The following is a 21,384-nucleotide window of genomic DNA, read 5'->3' on the forward strand; positions in this document are numbered from 1 at the left end:
AATGACGTCTGTTGGTGCGCCATCACCCTTGGCATTTCTCAGCTCGTCAAGGCTATCTGTGAGGGTCTATGTCTTTTCTCTATTGGCTGGCAGACCATCCTCTCATTGGACATCATCAGTTCCATATCTACTCCTACGGCCTTGAATATGACTTCTCCTTTAGATGGTCTTTGGAATTCATTCCAAATTTTAGCTCACAAAGGTCATCATATTTGTCATAGATACATAGTGAGTCCTGTAAGAACATAAGAGAATGCTTGGAAATATTTAAAAATACTGGGATTTTTACCTATAAAATCAGAGAATTTCACACCAACTTTACCTTTCATTGGCTGGTGTAATAGCTAGCAAAATTATATGTCACCCTGCCCGATGATATGAATCAAATATGATTTCCAAAACCCCATGTAGTTGTAGGCTATCTCTGAAAGAATGGAATTTCAAAAGGTGTCCTCTAATCACTACATTCATGCTTCTCCCACATAAATGCAAAAAAATAAAAAAAAAATTTAACAGCCCACCAACAAAATATACATTTCTAAGCAGTTTACTAAGGTACTTTTAAGTGTTTCTATTAAGTAGACATGCAGACCAATATCTAATAATATTTATACCAAAAATGCTTATTGTTTTTTTTCTACTAAGAGTATTTTCACTTAAGAATATTTTTTCAGGACTGGAGAGATGGCTCAGGATTTTAAAAACATTGGCTGCTTTTCCAGAGGACCCAAGTTCAATTCCCAGCATCCACATGACAGCTCACAACTGTCTGTAACTCCAGTTCCAGGGGATCCGAAGCCCTCACACAGACACACATTTAGACAAAATACTAATTGATGGTCCTAAAATAAAATTAGTTATTTTAAAAAAGAATATTTCTTTTGTTGACATTCTAACTATTTAGGGAAACAGTCAGATTTAATGTGCTATATACTTCATGGAATTATGTAAATCAATCTCCTATTATATTGTGAGTCTATGGCTATAAACCTGTACACTGCTGCACTTTTAAATAAAATAAGAATCAAGCAAGAGCAGTGTAAGGTATGAGCTATCACACCAGGAAGGGAGACGGAAAATCCCCTTGTACTGTTAGACTGCCATATGCTTTCTTGATCAAATCTTCAAAAAGAAAAAATATTTTCTCAGGTTCTGAAAGTTCTTCTCTAAAAGCTAAATTGGAGGAATCTTCAAAGCAGCTGACAATATTGGCTCACCCTTTCAAGCGGTGTTTACTGGCCTTAGTTAGTGGGTGGGTGAAGACACTGAGTTGCATCTGGATTTGAAGCAAAAGCTGGAAAGCCGACCTCTTCACAGGTGTTCCAATTCATAATAATAGCTGCTAACACACACCTGTGTTTTTACACAGGAGATTTTGGCTACTCGACAAAAGTCGTTCTTCCAGAGAAAACTGTCAAGGTTTACCAGGAACAAATACACTTGGCATTAATCATACCTGCATGGAGAGTGGGACTATATGCCAGCTATTGACAGAAAGAAGAATGCCAGTTGTGGAGTGGGCTGCTAAATTATCTTTACAAGGAAATTTAGAGCTTGATTATAGAACGACAGTGGTTTTACAGAGTTAAACACCAAAACAAATCCGTTAGAAGCAGAACATGAGTACCTGCCAGTGTGGGCTGGGAAATGACCCAAGGAGGCCTTCCTTCCTGAAGATAGTTCTGTAGCTCTTAAACGCTGCAGAGTGTTTTATGAAAACATAATGTCTTCTAATGTAAGACTATGTAGGCTGGTGGTGTAGCTCAGTGGTGAAGCACACGTGTTTCATGAACCAGACCCTGGGTTCAATTTCTCAGCTCTGTGCAGAGGGAGGGCAGCCCTTAAGAGTAGGCTGCTTTAGTAAAAGTTTGTTTTATATTGATTTGCACTCCCCCTACCCCTGCTAAAAAGGTCAGTAAATGAAACCTGCGGTGTCTAAACCTTTAATAGAAATTCTGTATTCGTTTAGAAATTATAACTAGTTTTACCATTGTGCCTGATTCATCACCTCGTAATTTCTTTTTTATTAAACTTTATTTTTCATCTCAAAAAAAAAAAAAAAAAAGTATGTGGCTGAAGAAAGCCAAGGGAGGAAGTGTGGAGGTGAGTATTTATAATGAGCTGGGCCTGTTTAGGATTTGGGCTCTAAGGATCTGCATCTGTCTTAGCTGCTGGTAGAGCCTCTCAGAGGACAGCCATGCTAGGCTGCTGTCTGCAAGCATAACATGGCATCAGTAATACTGTCAGGGTTTGGCGTGGGGGCATGGGACAGATCCCAAGTTGGTCCAGTCCCTGGATGGTCTTTTCTTCAGTCTTTGTTCCATTTTTGTCCCCTCATTTCCTTTAACCAGGAACAATTCTGGGCTAAAAACTTTGAGGATGGGTGAATGGCCCCTTCTCTCCACTGGGAGCCCTGCCTATTTACTGGAGGTGGTCTTTTCAGGTTCTATGTCCTACTGTTGGGCGTTTTGGCTAAGGTCCTCTCGATTGAGTCCTGGGAGCCTCTCACGTCTGAGGTTTCTGGAACTTTCTAGAGGTCCCTCCTCCCCCTACCCCTTCCCCCTCCCACAGCTGCATATTTTCATCCATTCTCCTGGAGACTTTATTTAGCAATTCTTTTTAAGTGTAGGTTGAGTAAGATAGACTTCTCCCTGGAAGACCAAGGCAGAGTTGAGTTCAAGTCACCTCCTCCTGCTGTGTAGCCATCTCTCTTGCCTTTTCTTTCCCTTTCTCCTTTCTTGATCTCTTTGTTTATTTTCCCAGAATCCTCCACCTTTTAATATACTATATTAAAAGCCAGCACATATAAGCACATTGTTTTGGGTGTCTCCTTTCCTCAAATCTTCCTTCTGCTCTCACCTACGTTGCAGGTTCTCTTGCAGAGTACTTTTGCTCTGGGAGGTTGTGTAAGACCAGACTCTCCCTTCTCCTCACTCACTCATTCGGCCCCCTTGCTGCCTCCTGTCATTTCACAGAAAGGCTTCTAATTAGTGTCAGAAACCATCTTCAGGTTGTCAAAGGCAGCAGACACTCGTCTGTCTTTGTCTTGTGCAGTCAGTGGCTCTTGGCACAGTTTGCTGTGCCCACTCTGTTCAACAGTACCCTCTGGTTAAGCATTCTCCAAAGAATTAAAGCTTAGCTTTGAAGAATTTGAGATCCCTCCTGTTAGGCTTGTCCCTGTGGTTTTTAAAGGGATTCCACAGCCAGGTCAACCAAGCGACCTTCTTTCATCATTATACGTACCAGTCAACCAACTCTGGGAAGGAGTCCTCTGCCATTCATGCTTTTAAAAATTATTTATAACTATTATGTGTGTATGTTTGTGTATGGTGTGTGTATATGAGCACACATAGTGCTGTGCTTCCGTGAGGTCAGGGACCTTTTTGAAATATGATCTCTCCTTCCACCATTTGTGAGCTCTGGGATTGAACTAGGGTTTCTAAGCTTGTATAGGCATGACCTTTTCCCATGAAAAAGGGGATTGGTCCATGTCTTCTGGTTTTTTAAGTTTGTAAAATTTCAAATCAACATGAAGGTTATTGAATAATATCATAAAGTTGGAGTGTTGATATTTCTATATTCCTCAATACATGTTCTTTTTCGCTTTGTTTGTTGCTTGACATTGTTTGTTTTGAGGCAAGGTCTGTGTAGCCGTGGCTGTCTGTATGCTTTATGGAGACTAAACTGGCTGACTCAGCATTTTTATTTGTTGCTTGTATTTTATTTCTTCTTTTTCAGTTGGGATCCTTTACTTGGTCAATCAAATTTATTATATTTTCTCCTAATTCTTAATTGCAATTTCCTTTCCTTATTCTTGTTTACTTAACTTCTTGGAAACTTGTGTCCACTAAATCTAATACCCTGACTTACTCAGTATTTTTACTGATTTAAAAAAAAAATCCATCTAGTATTGTTTGTGCTCTCCTATTTCTCTGCATGTTTTGTGAATTTTGTTGGAAAAAATGAAATTTGTTTATAGGGGCCTGCTGTTTAGACCAAGAGGAATTATTATATGGGCCATACTACCCTTGAAATATGATCCTCAGCTGGGCGTGGTGGTACACGCCTTTAATCCCAGCACTTGGGAGGCAGAGGCAGGCAGATTTCTGAGTTTGAGGCCAGTCTGGTCTACAGAGTGAGTTCCAGGACAGCCAGGGTTATACAGAGAAACCCTGTCTTAAAAGAAAAAAAAAAAAAAGAAAAGAAAAGAAAAAAGAAAGAAAGAAATATGATCCTTACTTTAGTGTCCCAATACTGGAATTACAGGTGTGTTCTACCAAACCTGGTTTAAAGGTAACATTTTATTGACTATATCCTGATGACTGTAGATTCTGGGTCTACTATTCTTCAGGATGCCAGTCAGATTGTTTTTCTCGTACTATTGTATGAAGTTGCCAGGAGTGAACCTGCAGATCACACCCTCCTCCAGTTGGCACGAACCAATATTATCTGCCTAGTAATAGCCATATCCTTCATTTCAGTTTTTAGCCTGGACTCTTAGGGGAGCAGCTCAGAATAAGCATGTCTTACAGTTAGATGCCTCACCACAGATGCAGCTCAAACAGTGAGCAGACATCTTCTGAGAATGAAGCCTTGTATTCGAGGCAGAGCTTATTTCTCTGCCTCTTTATACCTTTCATATACACACAAGCGGACTCTGAGTTAGCTAGCACTATGTGAAGAATCAAGCCACGCAGGTCTCCTTCCCCCGTATACAACAGTACTGCCAGTCAAGAATTACACATAGATATTCTATAACGCTGTGACGGTTTGTATATGCTCAGCCTAGGGAGTGGCACTGTTAGGAGGTGTGGCCTTGTTGGAGTAGCTGTGTCACTGTGAGCATGTTCTTTAATACCCTAGTCCTAGCTGTCTGGAAGTCAGTCTTCTCCTAGAAGCATTCAGATGAAGATATACAACTCTCAGCTCCTCCTGCACCATGCCTACCTGGATGCTGCCTTGCTCCCGCCTTGATGATAATGGACTGAACCTCTGAACCTGTAAGCCAGCCCCAAATTAAATGTTGTCCTTGCAAGAGTTTCCTTGGTCATGTTATCTGTTCACAGCAGTAAAATGCTAACTAAGATGAATGCTTTCATATTTTGTACTGCCTCCATACATTTCTGAGTACTAGTATTCTACTGACCCTAACCAAGTCCCAAAACCCCAGTTTGTGTGGCTGTTATATTTTGTTTTAACCCATATTTTTCTAGAACATTTTCCTTTTATAGACAAAGACTGTGTAGTGAAATTTTCTCTCTAATTCAAATGAATTCAGCCCTGCCCAGTTTTGAGAAACATCCATTAGAGCATCACCAGGCAGGAAAGTCACAACCTAGCACGTTTCTCTCCCAGAGCTTACCAATTTTTCAGAAACTGATTGTCTGAATTAATTGTTTGTTTTGGTCTCATTCTCAGATCCCTGAAATAGTTGTTATGACAAGTGAATCAAGTTTTCTATAAAGCTTTTGGTGCAAAGGGTCTGCCAACTTCTTGGCATGGCTGGAAATCCCACTCATTTCCTTTTGATCTAGGATCCAATTAAGCTTGCTTCTTCTTGTCAAGTCTCTTTACTCTTGTTTTTTGATCTATGACAGTACCCTCATCCTGCATCATTTTTTATCTTTTGTGACAATGATATTTTGAATGGCATTTGACTTTGATCCCTTCCTTTTCGTTATCAGTCTACTTACCATTGATTATTTTGATTATTTTTCTTCAATATGATATCTACCTCTGTGCATTTCTACTGTCACCATTCCAACCAAAAAGCAACATAATATCTTTCATTATTGGAATGGTGAGTCACCCAAAGTCTTAGGTTTCCATTGCTGTGAGGAGACTCCATGACCAAGGCAACTCTTATAAAGGACAACATTTCATTGGGGCTGACTTACAGTTTCAGTGGTTCAGGTCCATTGTCACCATAGCAGGAAGCATGGCAGTGTGCAGGCAGACATGGTGCTGCAGAAGGAGCTGAGAGTTCTACATCTTGATCTGAAGGCAGCCAGGAGGAGTCTCAGAACCAATCCCCACTGTGACTCACTTACTCCAACAAAGCCTCACCTATTCCAACAAGGACCTGCCTCCTAATAGTGTCACTCCCTGGGTCCGAGCATATTCAAACCAACACACTCTGCTTCTAGATATACTTTCCATTGTCTCTCTCCATAAAAGATGAGGCCTCTTTTTTTTTCTTTAAGGTCCAGTGTTTTCTGTGTTTAGGTTGAATTTCTGAATAAAAGAAAATTCATGCGTAGTTAATATTATGTGTAATTAAATTGTGTGTAATTATATATAATCCTGTCCCAGTTAATTTTAACTGTCAACTTGACACAGCCTGAGAGAGCAGCATCAGATGAGGAACCACTCAGACCAGAACAGCCTGTAAGTATGTCTATGATAGGTTGTCCTGATTGTTAAGTGATGCCCACTGAGGGCTACACCAATCCCTGTGAGGATAGATAGTCCTCTCCTGCATATGTTATTACCTAAATAAGAGCAAGCAAGTCAGCAAACAGCAATCCTCCACGGTTTCTTTTTGAGTCCCTGCCATGACTTCCCTCAATGACAGACTTTAATCCTCTAACACCAAATTAACCCCTTCTTCCCCAAAGTGGCTTCAGAACATCTTGTTTTGCACAATGACAGAAGGAAGTGAGAATAAATCTTAGTCATTGTTAAGTGTACAGTTCAATAAATAGTCTTAAGTGTGTTCTATTGTGAGATGCTCAAAGTGACTTACAAATCAAGAAGCTGGTAGCATTCTTCTACTTGATATTGTTTTGCTTTCATTTTCTTTATAGGTTATTACTTTATTTGTACCTCCTCTTAGACTAAAACCCAGATGTACTATCACGACTTACAACGCCTAGTGCCCTCTGACTCCAGTTTATCCCTTCAATTTTTTTTCATCATGTCTCTCTTCTTTACTGAACATCTAAACTAGTCTTACAGTGTGGCTGTTTGTCAACCTTTGTCCCACTTCGGAAACTCTGCAAATGTCCCATCTAGCATGGTATCTTTCCGTCATCACACATATTCCTTATGAATAAACCAGCACATCAGCTTCCCTGAGAGAATTTTTTTTATTAGATATTTTCTTTATATACATTTCAAATGTTATCCCGAAAGTTCCCTATACCCTCCCTCTGCCCTGCTCCCCTCCCCACCCACTTCCACTGGTTGGTCCTGGCGTTCCCCTGTATTGGGGCATATAAAGTTTGCAAGACCAAGGGGCCTCTCTTCCCAATGATGGCCGACTAGGCCATCTTCTGCTACATATGAAGCTCTGGCTCGTATCTCTAGCTGTGTATGTAGGAGAAGAACTTTTTCTTAAATGCTCATCTGTTGGTGCTATCCCCATCCCTTAAACAACTGTCCTCTGCTCTGTTTCCCGGATGCTTTACTTTATATGTATCACCACGTGCACTGTTTTGTTTTCTATCCAGTTAATGTTTTTCGCCCTTCTCTAATCAATGAACTCATTGAAAAAAAAATACCTGGTTCACCTTCAAAGAGCTGAATTTCCAATATTTCTAACATGATCTAGCACATCCGAGCTCCTTTCCCTACTTTTCTGGTTAAGAAGTTAACTGAAAAGGAGAGCTATATTATTCACAAGTTTCATCACTGAGAAGTACTGCATAAGGAAACCCAGGGCTGCTTTTGTTAAATTAACAACCTGAACAAGGAGAAGTATGCTTCTCTCAGGAGTCTTCCCACGTGTTTTAGTCAATAAAGTGGCTTTAGATGTTAGTTTTGTACCCATAAAATGCTGAACCAGGGTTCATTCCTAAGAACAACTTCAAAGTAAGAACGCAGCACGTTGCTTCTTGTTCTTATTTAAACATGTGATCATTTAAAATCCAAACTGTCTGTTCAAAGCCTTGGAGTCAAGGAATGTAACCTAGGAACACTGCCCTGAACTCTCGGGACTCACACACGGGGTGCAAGTCTGTTACTTTTACGAAGTGGATGCCCTTATGGTGCATGTGTGAAAAGGACTCATGACTAGTGTTCTTCTGCTGGGTACCACAGCATCTCAGTGACAATTCCAGGTAAATCTATAACTTCAGAGATTTGTTCATTTTTTTTTTCTCAAGAAAGTTTAAGAATTTAAATCATTTTTTCTTGTCTCCTTAAAAAACAAAACAATACAAAACAAAACCTCCACCCAGACATTTAAAAATTCCTGGTTTCTAAAGAGAGAGAGAGAGAGAGAGAGAGAGCGCACAAAGCTGCAACTTGGTGACGACTAATTCATTAAATCTATAAATCAGAAGGAGCAGAAAATCATACATATCATTTCTAGAGCTTACAACTTCCATAAATAAAAATTTCATTTTCTAGAACTGACAACCTGAGTTGCTCCAACGGTAGTGAGCCCTCATCATGTCACAGGCTCTTTATGACTAAAGTAAATATTAAAGCCCACGGAGCTGATGGATCTGCAGTGGGCCCCCTTTTCCTCTCCGCTCTTGAAATGAAATAAGAGTTCAATAAAACAGTGCACTACACGTCTTTTGTTCAGATGCACACAGTATATCTTTGGATATATCCAGCATATTCATTTCTTCCAAATCTTTTATCGACCTTGGTGCTTGGGGATTTAAAAAAAAAAAAAAAAAAGAGAGAGACTTGCAGGAGAAGTGCTGACATATTTACAGGGGAATTTAGAAAGTAGAAACTTCGCTCCATACTCTTATCAAGAAAAGCATTTCATCTCACAGGTTTCTGTTTAATTTTTGTGTATTATTATTATTATTTTATTATTATTGCATTGCCACAACTAGGACTGATTAATGAGGTTCGAGGACATTCGGGGCATTTCATGAAGAAGCATAATTGAAGTCCAATATCCACTTAGGCTTGGGGGAATTTAATTCCAAGCAATCCCCTTTCTAAAATGTGAACTTGGAGTTTCTCCAGGTTTCTCTCTGTCTCACTTTAAATCACCATTATATATTACGGTAGCGGCCATGCAAATGAATGCATTCCTACTTGTTCAGGGCACTTAACCAAGTCTATGAGGATGAAGGGACATGGCGTAGATGACCTCTACCTTTCTCTTGTCTTACATTTGGTGTTGGTTAAAGTCTCAATGTGTTTTAAAAGGGTCGTGGGGGGGGGGGGGGATCTGGATTTGTTTCTAAGTAACAAGATGTAGATATTGCTGATACAGTGAAACAAAAAAACTGGAGCAAGTTTTGGAAAGGAGGAAGGGAATTGGCCGAGTGAGAGTTTGTGTATTAGGGGCACTTCCTGCTATGGGATGTAAAACAGTGATAGGGCAAAGAGAAATGGAGAGGAATTTACTGCTACATTTGATCTGATTGTGGGGCCAATAGCTGTCTTCAGACAAGCTTAGTTCTAGCATCTGAACCTTGAACTGTTCTTCTAAACATCGGGAATGCATTGTCTTTCAGCTCTGGAGGCTGGCAAGTACTGTATCAAGGTGATATGAGGTTTGGCATTTGGGAAAACCTGATTCTTATAGAAGGCATCTTCCATGTGCCTTCCATGCCAAAGGGTGGAGACACTTTCCCAGGCCTCTTTCGTAAGAGTATGATGACAGTCGTAGCTGTCAGCTGGACTGGATTTGAAATTGAAAAGCTACTGTGTCATCTTGTAAGGTATTCTCTTGACTTGTTTATGTGAAATGAGAAGGCTCACTCTTCACATGGTTAGCACCTTCCAGTGGCAGACCAGAAAGTATGTCTGAAGGCAAAAACCTAGTTTATTTGTCTTTGTGCCTCGTTGGCAAATTCACCCACCCTGCTGGCAAGTTCATATGCCCTACTGGCAAATCCATTTTCTCTGTTGCTGGTGTGGCTGCTGCCACATTCCTTTAATGATACCAGAACCCTGCTTCTTCGGCTTTAAAATGAGACTGAAGAGATGTGTTTCTCTACAACTCCTGTAGACACCCAAGCCCTTGCTTTGGTCTATTGAAACATCCAGGTTCACGAACTAAGCAGTTACTAGAGTCTCAGCCTGTCCAGTACGAAGACAACTTTTGTCACACTGCTCAGACCATATCATATAAACCAACCTAATAATCGCTCTTTTGACATATGTTCATTCAGTTGGATTTATTTCTCTAGCGGATCCTGAATAAGATAATCACTAATCTAACCAATGACTTAACTACTTCCCAAAGACCTCAAACCATAAAACCACCACTTCAGTAGGTTACAAATTTGGGAGACAATCATCAAGAATCAAAGTTATTTTCCTCTTGAGTGAACTCTTGGTTCAGCCTCTTTGGGCCTATGGTCTGATGCTGTATTAGTCTCATTTCGTATCTTGAAATCTTAACCTCCAGTGTAATTGCATGATGAAGGAAGGGCTTTACAAAGTGGTTTGATCCTAGGGGTGGAGTTTAGCTTAGCTCCTTCTGAGAAAGGACTGAGAGACCTGTACAAAAAGACTCCTCTACCTAGTCTTTTCCAAATGTGGAGAAAGCCAGAAGGCCCTAAGTGGCAGAAAAAAAGTCCCTTAGCAGACATGGGATTTGCTTCGAACTTGGATTTTTCAACCTCTAGAGTTATGAGTTGTCTCCTCCATGTTATTTTATTATAGTAGCCCATTAGGCTGAGATGACCCATCTTCACTGTCCTCTGCACCTGTGATGGGGTGGAGCAGTTGGAGAGAGTTAGTCACATTCTACACCTTCTATGGTCCACAGAGAAAGGTTGGTCTTTAAATTGCCATTCATTCTCAAACACCTACTGCATACCTATTATGGGCCAGCCCTTTCAGGATGATGATATTTCTGTGGGAAGAACAGAAAACAAACATATGGAGAAGATAGATGTAACTACATCCCTCAGGACCCCCTTTCCCTTTCTCTAGAAATACAATTTCCGTGTTCGGATCAGATGATCTTTGAGAGTCCTCCCAACAAGGAGGTATCATGTACCTTTTACCTTTTTCTATTATAGCTCTTGAGCTATTGATGGCTTTGAAGATGGAAGGCAATGTGCCAAGGATATGGGAGGTGTCTAAAGTGAGAAAGGCAATAAGGAGATTCTCCTCTAGCATCCCCAGGAGAAATGCAGTGTGGCTGCCAGCTCAGTAAAACCCACTCGTGTCTTCTGGTCCACTCAATTTTTAACAAAGTTTGTTTTGTTTTAAGGACCTTGCTGGTGGTAATTCATTATGGCCGCAACAGGAAGCGAATGCAATTTGTTTGCTGTGATTATTTGTATCTTCTCGTTCTTCCTTGTGCTGTGCCTTTATATTATATCTGTTCCTGTAATTAATGTCATTTCTTTCATGAAGCCACTTACTTGCCATTTCACACACTGAATTTCTATTCTAGGGAAGACAATTCTCTCTCTTCCTCCATCCCCAACCTTTCTCCCTCTGACTCTCTTGACTTTCTTGATTCCCTGTCTCTTTTTATGTGTGTATGTCTCTCTGTCTTTGTCTCTGTCTATTTTTGTTTCTGTCTCTCTCCCTCCTCTCTGTCTCTCTCTTGTGGTGTGTGTGTTGACCTCTGACTAGTATGGTCTTTCTGGACCCCCTTTACCTAATTTCTTGCTGTCGGTGGGACCTGGGACTCACTGATTCTGCTAGGATGGCTGGCCCCAGGGCTCTGCAGAGCAGCTGTCTCCACACCCAACTTTGTCCTTGGGTGCTGGAAACAGAATCCAGGTCTTTACATCTGTGCATTTGAGAGCTTTCCTGTTGAGCTGTCTCTCCAAGAACAAGTTCTTAATAATCTGTTACACATTTTTGGTTAAAGGCTCAATTCTGATGACTTAAAAAAATAATGTTCACATCTTATTCTGCACACAACTACACATGTCTCCAGCATGAATCCCCTTTGTTTTGAGACTCTAAAAGTATGTTTTTGATTTTGCCTAACATTACTCATTTGGGAACCAAACATTGACTATCCAATATGCATAATAATCTCTTATAGTGCTACTGATATATATCTTACATGAGTATGTTTATAATATATACAAGAGAGCCTGGATTGTAAAACTAAAGTAAAGCCATCTTCCAGTAACATATGGATTTAATTGATAGAATCTAATAAAAAAATCTAAGCTTTGCCATATATGTTTTGAAGGTTTTGTTACATATATTTATTATTTAGCAGTTATTAAAAAAATAAAAGGACAGCGATTTTGTTTTTCCCCAATTTGTTGAGCTCCAGGAAAACTAAATTCATTTTGTTGCATTATTTACAGAAACAAATATATCACCCTCCGGGCTATTCTGTTTTAAAAGAAAAAAAAATCAATACAAATAAATGATCTCTTTCCTCTACAGGTCTCATACAGTTTGCATATTGCAAAATCTCATGTTCTGCTTTCCTATCCACAACATCATATATTTATTGCTTCATTATAATTTCAGATATGCATGCTGTTTTCTTGGAACACAAAGCCATCTCTCTGAGTGATCAAGCAGAGGGAAGACTTTGAAGGGAAGACTGTCCACGAGCTCCTAGTTTCCTTCTTCCCCGAAAAGCTTTGTCGTTTTCAATGCACTTTACTTTAAAACACTTGTCCCCTGCCAGTGTTTCAAAAACACTTCTTTGACAGCTTGAATTCATTAGAGAGAGAGAGAGACAGAGACACAGAGATAGATACAGACAGGAAGACACAGAGAGAGAGAGAGACAGAGAGATACACACACACAGATAGAGACACAGAGAGAGAGAGAGAGACAGAGAGAGAGAAAGGAGGCCTCAAAGACCTTGCTCTAGTGAAACTATCCACACTCACAACTGAGAAACCAACAAGACAAAGTGGATAAGGTCAAACCCCACAGTAAGGTCTTCTAATTTTCCAAGGTGGTAGATACTAATTTACTGAGCCACAAGAGTTTCAATAAGGGCAAAGAGACAGACAGAAGGTATACATGGTTTTGAGCTATACAGAAACTAAGTCCTGAGACCCAACAATCCAAAAGGGTATCACTTGTCTGTCTCAGATCACCCAGAGGATCAGAGAGAACCCCTCCAGCAAAGAAAGCAAATCTCGCACGGCAGCTAAGGAAAGACTCACCCCTTCAGAGAACTCAGGGTTAGGGTTAGTCTTTAGAGATTTAAAAAAAAAAAAAAAAAAAAAAAGGCTCTGGAACTTAGACCAGGTTCTTGAGCTGCACAGATGCTCTAGTTCATTGCTGGGGACACAATGACACAAGACACACCACAGGAATCCCAGAATGTCCTGAGACTTCAGTATTATTATTTAGTATACGATTGTTGTATGAATCAAGGAGTGACATATGTCCTTGGTGCAGTACTTCATAGACAACGCCTTAGATTCAAGCTCTACACTGAGAGTTTGAAAGATGAAGTCTCTGCACTCAGCCTATGTAACATACACAGTGTTTCTCTTTGGATGCTGGGCCTCTGAGACACAATAGAGAGCTTTTCTGATACAATTCCAGTTGCCATAGCAGAAACACCTGCTTTTCTTTCCTCCACCCAGCACAACCTTTCAGAGCTTTCTAAGACAGCATCTGTTTCAAATGATCACTGTTACTGCACAGGAATGTGCTGTGCTGGGGAGTGAAGCAAGGTAGGTAACAAAGTATTATTAAATGGCCATCCTAACAGTGGCTCAGCCGTCCAGCTCGCTGCAAGAGGCTGGGCACTTACCAGAGCTTGTAATACCTTTCACTGGACTTTGCTGTATTCGTGTGGATTTCCTGGCATGCTGCAGCCATTGTAACAATCTGGGAGCCACCATGTATAAATCAGGGGAAATTTTCTTGGTTTTCTAAATTGTATAATCTAAAAGGTGATTTAAAACTTTTAAGAATATAAATATATCATTTAATTGCATTCAATGAAAGCTCATTCCTTCTTTCCTTTTGTTCTCATTTCCTTTTTTTTTTTTTTTGAAAGCTTGTAAGAAGAGTCATTAATGATTATACAATGAATTATTCAGGAAAGGCCTGTCAATCAATTGGCTTCTTATCAGTATTGGGTTTGTGGCAAGAAACTGTTGAGATAAATACTATAAATATAAATATTATTTCCTCTGTAGGCATTTCCTTTTGCTGGTAGATGAATCAATCATAACTATTTCCTACAAGGGGAGCAAAAAAATGCAGACTACAACCCCCCCTCCCATTATTAAAAGTGGAAAGGAGAGAGCATTGCATTCTTCTGAATTCATCCATTGTGACAAGAATCCCCAAGAAAAACAACATAAAGATTCATAGATCCAGAAATATATAATCCTTGGTCAATTGGCTTTGTTTTGGGGTCAGTGAAGAAATACTCCAGGACAGTGGGACATGATAGAGGAAAGCTGCTCACCTCATGGAATACAGACAGACAGACAGACAGACAGATGCACACACACACACACACACACACACACACACACAGACACATGAACATGGACAGGGACACGGACACCAGCACAAAGAGACATACAAACAGAGACAACAGAAGCAGATGGGAACAGGATGGAGTTAAGGATTTGCATCTGCTCCTCCCAGTGACCTACCTCCTCGGAGTAAGGCTCTAGATTCTACAGTGTCTAACTGACTCACTCAACTGTGAACTTCCACAAGTACTGACTCACTGATAAGATCAGAGTCCTCGGAATTCAACCATGCTCCAAAGCATTACCTTAGAGTGGTCCTGTGGCCAAACTTTCAATGTGTGAACCTTCGGAAGACTTTCTAGGTCTAAACTGCGTACTGCTTAGCTCTTACCTTGAAAGGCTTAACACTTCATGTGACGACTGGCAATTGACATCATCTTTAAGAATGCACCTATGGGTACACAAATTCAGAAGGGTAGAAGAGAATCTTAGACTGTCTGTGTCTGTATAAGAAAAAGAAGAGATGCAAGATACATCCAAATGCAGGAGAAAGGCCAGTTAAGGACAAAAGGAAGGTGGCCCTGTGCAACCAGCAAGAATCACTGAGGTTCTCCATTCCCGATTTCCAGCTAAGAGAACTGAGAGAAAAAGAAAGGTTTGTGCCAGATATCCACTCTGTGACTGACATCTTGATATCCGAGTCCTAACTTAACACCGTTCACTCCAAATGATAGGTTTAATTCTGTTCTTTTCTGACTCATCTTCCTGTTAATTTGATATTGAATGGTACACAGAATTACCTTTGTAATGTTAAAGGTGATGGATTTGAAACTCATGAAATAGGTTGAAACTTTCCCCTTTAATGTATGCATACTCTAATGTACACTCTAAAGTTTCTTTCTTCTCTCTCTCTCTCTCTCTCCCTCTCTCTCTCTCTCTCTCTTTCTTCCCTCAAACCCTCCACGTGATTATTTTAGGCTTTGAAAATAAAGAAAGCAGCATAAGCCAGCATGGTTGCCAACACTTGGAATCCATGTGAGAGAGCCCAAGGCAGGAAGATCGAGAATTGGAGGCCAGTTTGGGCTACAAAGCTGAACACTGTTGAAGAAGGAGGACGAGGTCTATAAAATGAACATTTTGGTTTTTATTCATAATTAAGAAAATACCATGGTGAGGCACTCGTAATAGGTCACATAAAAGTTGTATGATTTTGTTATTGCCCTTATGCATGCTACCTAAGTGCATGTCCACAGAAATATCAGTTATATCTGAAGATTCACTTCACGTTATTTGCGTCTTCATTTTTTCTTAGAATATTGAAAAAAAGCGAAGACACAAGTTCCGCGTGATGTTTGAAAGGTGAAACCATTGGAGTCCTAGAGAACTGCCATTTGGGAATGAGCAGTGCATGATTTATAATACCCTGTAACATCTGGAGGTTGATTTGCATAAGGGGTAAAATGATTTGCTTCTGAAAGGACTTGGAAATGACTGAAATTCACACCCAAGGGCAATCTCCTTCAGCCCTACATTGGTGGGCAGAATTTACTTCTAGCAACTCAGGCTTCATGTCCTGGAACTCTTTTTCCAGGAGTATGCAGGCTGCTCCTCCACTTCATCTTTTGGCAAACTCGGGGAGCGGTGTAGGATCGCAAGAAAGGCACAGTGGCTACCGAAATGGCTTGTTTTTTACCTCTATTTTTCCCCCGATAATTATCAAAGTTTGATAATATGTGTGATTAATAAACAGTTCCATCGTGCTCTGCAGAATCAGAGATGGAAATGAACTAAGCGATGTTTCTTGAATTGATATGCCCCCCAAATTTCCTGGGTGCATCCTAAACTGCACATTCTGGTTCAGTGGATCTACAATAAGACACAATGCTCGGACATGTCAATGCTGCAGGTCATTGGGTCATCCGTTTGTTAAAGGAACTTGCCAGGCAGAGTTCAGCATCTGTAGGCATTGTTAGCTCTGTTCCCATCAGACCCATGGAAGTAGCTGGGAAGATGGCTCAATGGACTTGATTTCAGAAACCCATCACCCAAGGAAGGACTGGGCGTGGCAGCTCTTGGTTGTAAGTGTGGTGAAGAGGGAAGAGAATGCTCAGAGGAGCTGACCAGCTTGTCTAGACAATTAGTTCAGAATAAGACACTGTCTCAAAAGCAAAAACAACAAACCCCACAAAAATATAAAAACAAAAAAGAACAAAACAAGGTAGAAGGTGGACTTTGTGGTTTTTACTGGCTCATGCACACACTAGCACACCTACCTGGACTCAAGTGTAAGCATTGGCCTGAGCACAAGAGAAAGAGAAAAGTAAGAGGAAGGATGGGAGGGGGTTGGGAGAGGAGGGAGAACCGATGAGAGACAGAGATAAAGACAAATGAGAGAAGAAGAGGCTGGTAGGAGGGAGGGAGGGAGGAGTGGGGCTGGAAAATTGCAGTGTAGATAGAAGCACTTAATTTCCATGTGCACTGTTGCTTCATAGCTAACATTTATAATTGCAGTAGTTTTTCAATGAAGAAAAACAGGATGTGACTTTTGAGGTAGGTATGTGTGTGTGTTCAACTCAGCAGGAGGAGTTGAGAACTGGACATTAGATTAATTCCTGACTACAAGGGAAAGAAAACATGCAAAATTTAGGCAAGAGTTAATTTCTGAGACTTTCCATGGGCTAGCATCTCATTAAAATTTTATAGCCCCCTTACAGAGCAGGGGAGGTTTTGTCACTAGCCTTAGGTTGCAAAATCAGTCAAGGTCATAATTTAAGGTACCCTTAGGATTGTGTTTCAGATCTAGCTTCTTTTAAATCTCATCTGAGTTTCTCAAAAGAATCATTAAGATAGCCAGCCCAACAGGCCCCTGCTGTTCAGATTCTTTCATTTAAATGACCATAATAACCACAACAAAGGAGTGTGTGTTTAACGCTGTTCATATGCACTTCAGTTTGTCCCAACCGTATTAATGACTAATTCGGAGACTCGGGCAATGGTCTCTGGAAAACATTTTCAAGGTGGCTTGTCAGACTTCAAAGCAAATCAAACATCCACACGGCGGGCTCCACCCCAGCAGGACAGAACTGCCCAGGGGCAATGGCCTCCCAAAGACCCATACCGAGTAGAGGGGATTTGCATTCACATTGTGTGTATTTGTTTATAGCTGGGGAACTTGTTCCTCAAGTCATTCAATAGCTTTCCATGAAAGTTTTATAAAGGAAGATGAAAGTGACTTTGAGGGAAACAGAGGGGGAGGAAAAAAAAAACAACATTGGTTGTCTAAGCAGGGGGCGCGTAGATCAGTTTCCTAGATTGTGAGAGGACGCTTGGGCATCTCTTTCCGAGGCTCTCATTTCTGTTAGCAGTGGGCTAAGGTTTGCTGCGTTTTAAGCTCTCTTTTTGGGGGGCATTCTCTGCGATGAAATGCTCAGTAGTAACAGGTCGCAGTTCTTTTTGTGCTGAGTCATCTGGGTTCTGGACAAGGATGTCTGTATTTGATTGGCAGCCACAGGAGAAGTGTGTGTGTGTGTGTGTGTGTGTGGTCAGGGCTGCAGTCTGCAAACGCTGGCGCGGGGACGACGATTTATTATTTCGGATGACTAATTCTGTGGAGTTTTGCGTTCCATGGGTATTTGATGGGTCCCTTACTAAAATGCCACAGTGCTTCATTCAACTCTTGGTCAACTCTTAAAAGATTTTGCTTTTCTCCGTGGTCAAGAAAGATAAGGAAACAGAAAACGTTGCCATGATAAATCTCACAATTATGGAGAAAGAACCTCAGAAGGGTTTGGAGGGAGATAACTGATGTCACAATCTGAAGGGTGCACGCCTGTGCCAGGGAAAGGATGAAAGGACATCAGAAGGTGCTAAGCCTGGCGCTTGCAGGGAATTAGTAAAATGCATACAACTGAAGAATATGCTGACTGTGTTGTCTTAATTGTGTTGAACCTACGACTTTACATTGTCCCAAAGACTCATAAATCAAATCCATCCCCACAGACACCATACTGTCAAAGCAGGAAAGTGGGGAGGGGCAGAAAGGTCTTTATTGGGCCTGTTTGCAAAGAATCTTGCAAATTCAAATTATGTGTAAAAACTTTAAAAATCATTTTATTGTGCCAGACAGTGGTGATCCATGCCTTTAATTCCAGCACTCCAGGCAGAGGGAAGCTCATCTCGAGGCTAGCCTGGTCTACAGAGTCAACAGAGGAAGCTGTTACACAAAGAAACCTTATTTTGAGAAAAAAGAAAAACATCAAACCCCACTTAACAGTAATGAATTCACAAATAAAACACCATGCAGCTAAGATAACATAGCCACCCAAACACCCTCCTCATCTTCCAACTCTTCGGGTCAGTGAACCGCGATGCAGTTGCAATGACTGGTCTGAATCCATTAGGGCTTTATATCTTCACTGTTGATTGCAATTTTACAAACAGAGAGAAAGAAAAAAAAAAAAGACAAAGTTAAAACTTGGGAAACAATTAGCGTTATACCCTCTTTGATGACTTGTGTGTGAGCGTGCCTGTGTGTACTCGTGTGTGTGTGTGTGTGTGTGTGTGTGTGTGTGTGTGTTTACGTGTACTCGAGAGTGTGTGTGTGCGCGCGCGCACGCACGCATTCTGTCCTTCCTCAGTAGTAATTTCACCCTTTCTGGTTCTCCTTCCTAAACGTTACACTGCTTCCTGATGCACACTTATACTTGTTTACATCATAGGCTAGGATGCTGTAGCACTCATGATTCAATGGATCTGAAGGAAGCATGAGACTTACCAAAATTTGATTGGCAAGTTAAAATCTTAGAACATGTCGCTTTTGTTGTATTAGCAAACGTCTCCAAAATCTTAGTGGTCGTAAGAGAAAATTCCTGAGATGTCCCATATTTATCCCCAGGAGTATCCAAAAACGGAAGGAAACATAATTAGTACCAAACTACAAGATAAAGGAAAAAAGAAAAAAAAAAAAACTTTATTATGTATTCTCTAACTGAAATTCTGTATCAATCCTCTAGGTGGCGCCACCTCTGTTTGTAAACTCCAATCCAGAGCTGTAGTTGTTTCTCCTTTTGGCCCTACACTGTAGAACCAAAGCCGTGCCCAACAGAAGTAGCCTCACCCTGAGTGTCTGAAGCCAGTATACACGTGATGTAAGTAAACTGTGCCTTCTTTCCTCAGATTGTCATCATAAAGGAGCCTGGATTTTACATGAGGGAGGCAGGGAGGGTGTTTTCTCCATCTGAAATCCAGTCTTGCTGCTGGAGACAAGAGATGCTTATCCCACAATCATAAACGGCCCCTTGCTTTCTGGCTGATAGCTATCATGTATGAATAAGCTTTATTCCAGAGGCCTCTAGTCTCAAGAATTTTGTCTCAGCAGTGGCATATAAAATATACTTATTTCTCCTCAAGTTCCATGGCGGCAGTTGGTCCTCTGTGACGCTGCTGTCTAGGGTCAGCTAAGTTCCATGGGCCTTGACTGCAGGATGAAAACGATCCCCAGACTGTAACCGTCTTGTTCTGTGGTTCTGTTTTCAGCCTTTTTCCTTGACCCCCAAACTCCCCAATCCAAAAAAACAAAAAAACAAAAAACAAAAAACAAAACAAACAACAAATAAACACAGTAAATAAATGGAGTTCGTAAAGCGCAAAGAACATTTAATCACTGAACCATCTCTCCAGCCCCATTTATTTATATACTTTTTCATATATAAGGGACTAGATTAGTAGACCATAGTGAAGGAAAAAGGATAATCTTAATGCTAAGCCATGAGCAAGCAAAGGTAAATCAAACTGGTCTGCTCTCTAGAGGCTAATCACTGGCTCGGGACAGATCGTCAAAAGCCACTGGAGACCTACCTGTGGGTCTGGAAGGCTTGTGAAGGAAGAATATTCAGAGGTACAGCCAAAGGAATTGAGATCAGAAAGCAGGTGACTTTGCACACGCAAATGATGTGGTGACACAAAAAGCAGATGTCATTACTGAGAATAATTTTTAACCCAGAGATATGGAAGGAATGCCAAAGGGAGATATTTTAAAATGAAGAGGTTGATATGCAGATGCGTTTATGAGGAGAGTATAATGCTTCCCCACCAAGAGCTTATTTGAGATGATATTAGAAGACACTAATTATTATTTGAACTACACACATGACTTTCCCCTGCCCCCACCCCTACCTCCTCAGTGCACAGGTGCTTGCCCTGAGGCTTGCCCATGATGGCCACAAGGCTTCTAAGTTTTTCTTCACACAACAACGAAAGAACTCACTCTTGATCTCTTCTCTAGAAGTCTGGCAGTCTCGTATCTAACTAGCCAAATAGCTGTCAAAAAGTCAATTCCGGCATGAATTATTAGAGAGTGATAAGGAAACACCCTGATTGGAACCTATGCTATCTAATAATGTTGTCACGAGTCACGTGTAACTTGAAACTTAAATTAAAATTACATACAATTAAAAATTCTGTGCATCAAAGGCTCAGCAGTCGTGCACAGTCTGTGGCTGCACAACGGATCAGCGCGTGTGGGAAATGGATTCTATCATCTCGGGAGGTTCCTGGGATACGGTGCTGGCTTGGATAAATAATGACCCAAGCTTCTTGTGCCTAGGAAAGGCTCAAATTTCCTGCAAGCATGTGGCTCTCTAATTGAAAGTAATCCTGGTTCCATGGGGAGGATGATGAGAGTAAATATCAGGATCAAATTGTGTTGCTGAAGTGACTGTGGGGTGAGATGGGACTTTTGAGTTGGCCATGGGAGGCAGGAGAAATATATCCTAGCAACCGAAAGAGCCAGGTGAACAACTAACTGAACTACGTTTTGTAGTGACCTTGGTAGATGCTGGTCTTAGCCCCTAGGAATGGAACGTATAACACCAGTAGTTTGGGAGAAGAGAGTGTAATTCTGGATTCAGTTCAAGATATCTGTGGGCAAAAGGGGGAGATTTCCAGAGTGCATTTGGCTGTCTCTGAAAGCAGCTGTTTGAACCATTGACTCTGTGAACGTCTGTGTAGTAATGACTGGGCGAGCCTCCTTCACCATCTGTACTGGAATTGTGGATGGCAGAAGTATGGGTGGGAGTGA

General features: G+C 41.0%; 1 long non-coding RNA gene across 5 annotated transcripts in view; it reads left to right on the plus strand.

Moving 5' to 3' along the window:
* Positions 1 to 21,384, plus strand: part of 4930500H12Rik — a 338,085-nt gene that overhangs the window by 7,243 nt on the left and 309,458 nt on the right. For 4 of the 5 annotated variants that reach the window (XR_876153.2, XR_876151.2, XR_876152.2 and 1 more), the window contains exon 3: positions 19,319 to 19,453. This is a non-coding gene — a long non-coding RNA (RIKEN cDNA 4930500H12 gene). Of the gene's footprint in view, positions 1 to 14,018; positions 14,962 to 15,283; positions 16,331 to 19,318; positions 19,454 to 21,384 lie in introns of those variants that run through there. The other variant, XR_876156.1, reaches the window with a different exon arrangement.

This window comes from Mus musculus, chromosome 16, assembly GCF_000001635.26.
Source record: "Mus musculus strain C57BL/6J chromosome 16, GRCm38.p6 C57BL/6J".
In the NCBI taxonomy this organism is placed as follows: Eukaryota; Metazoa; Chordata; class Mammalia; order Rodentia; family Muridae; genus Mus; species Mus musculus.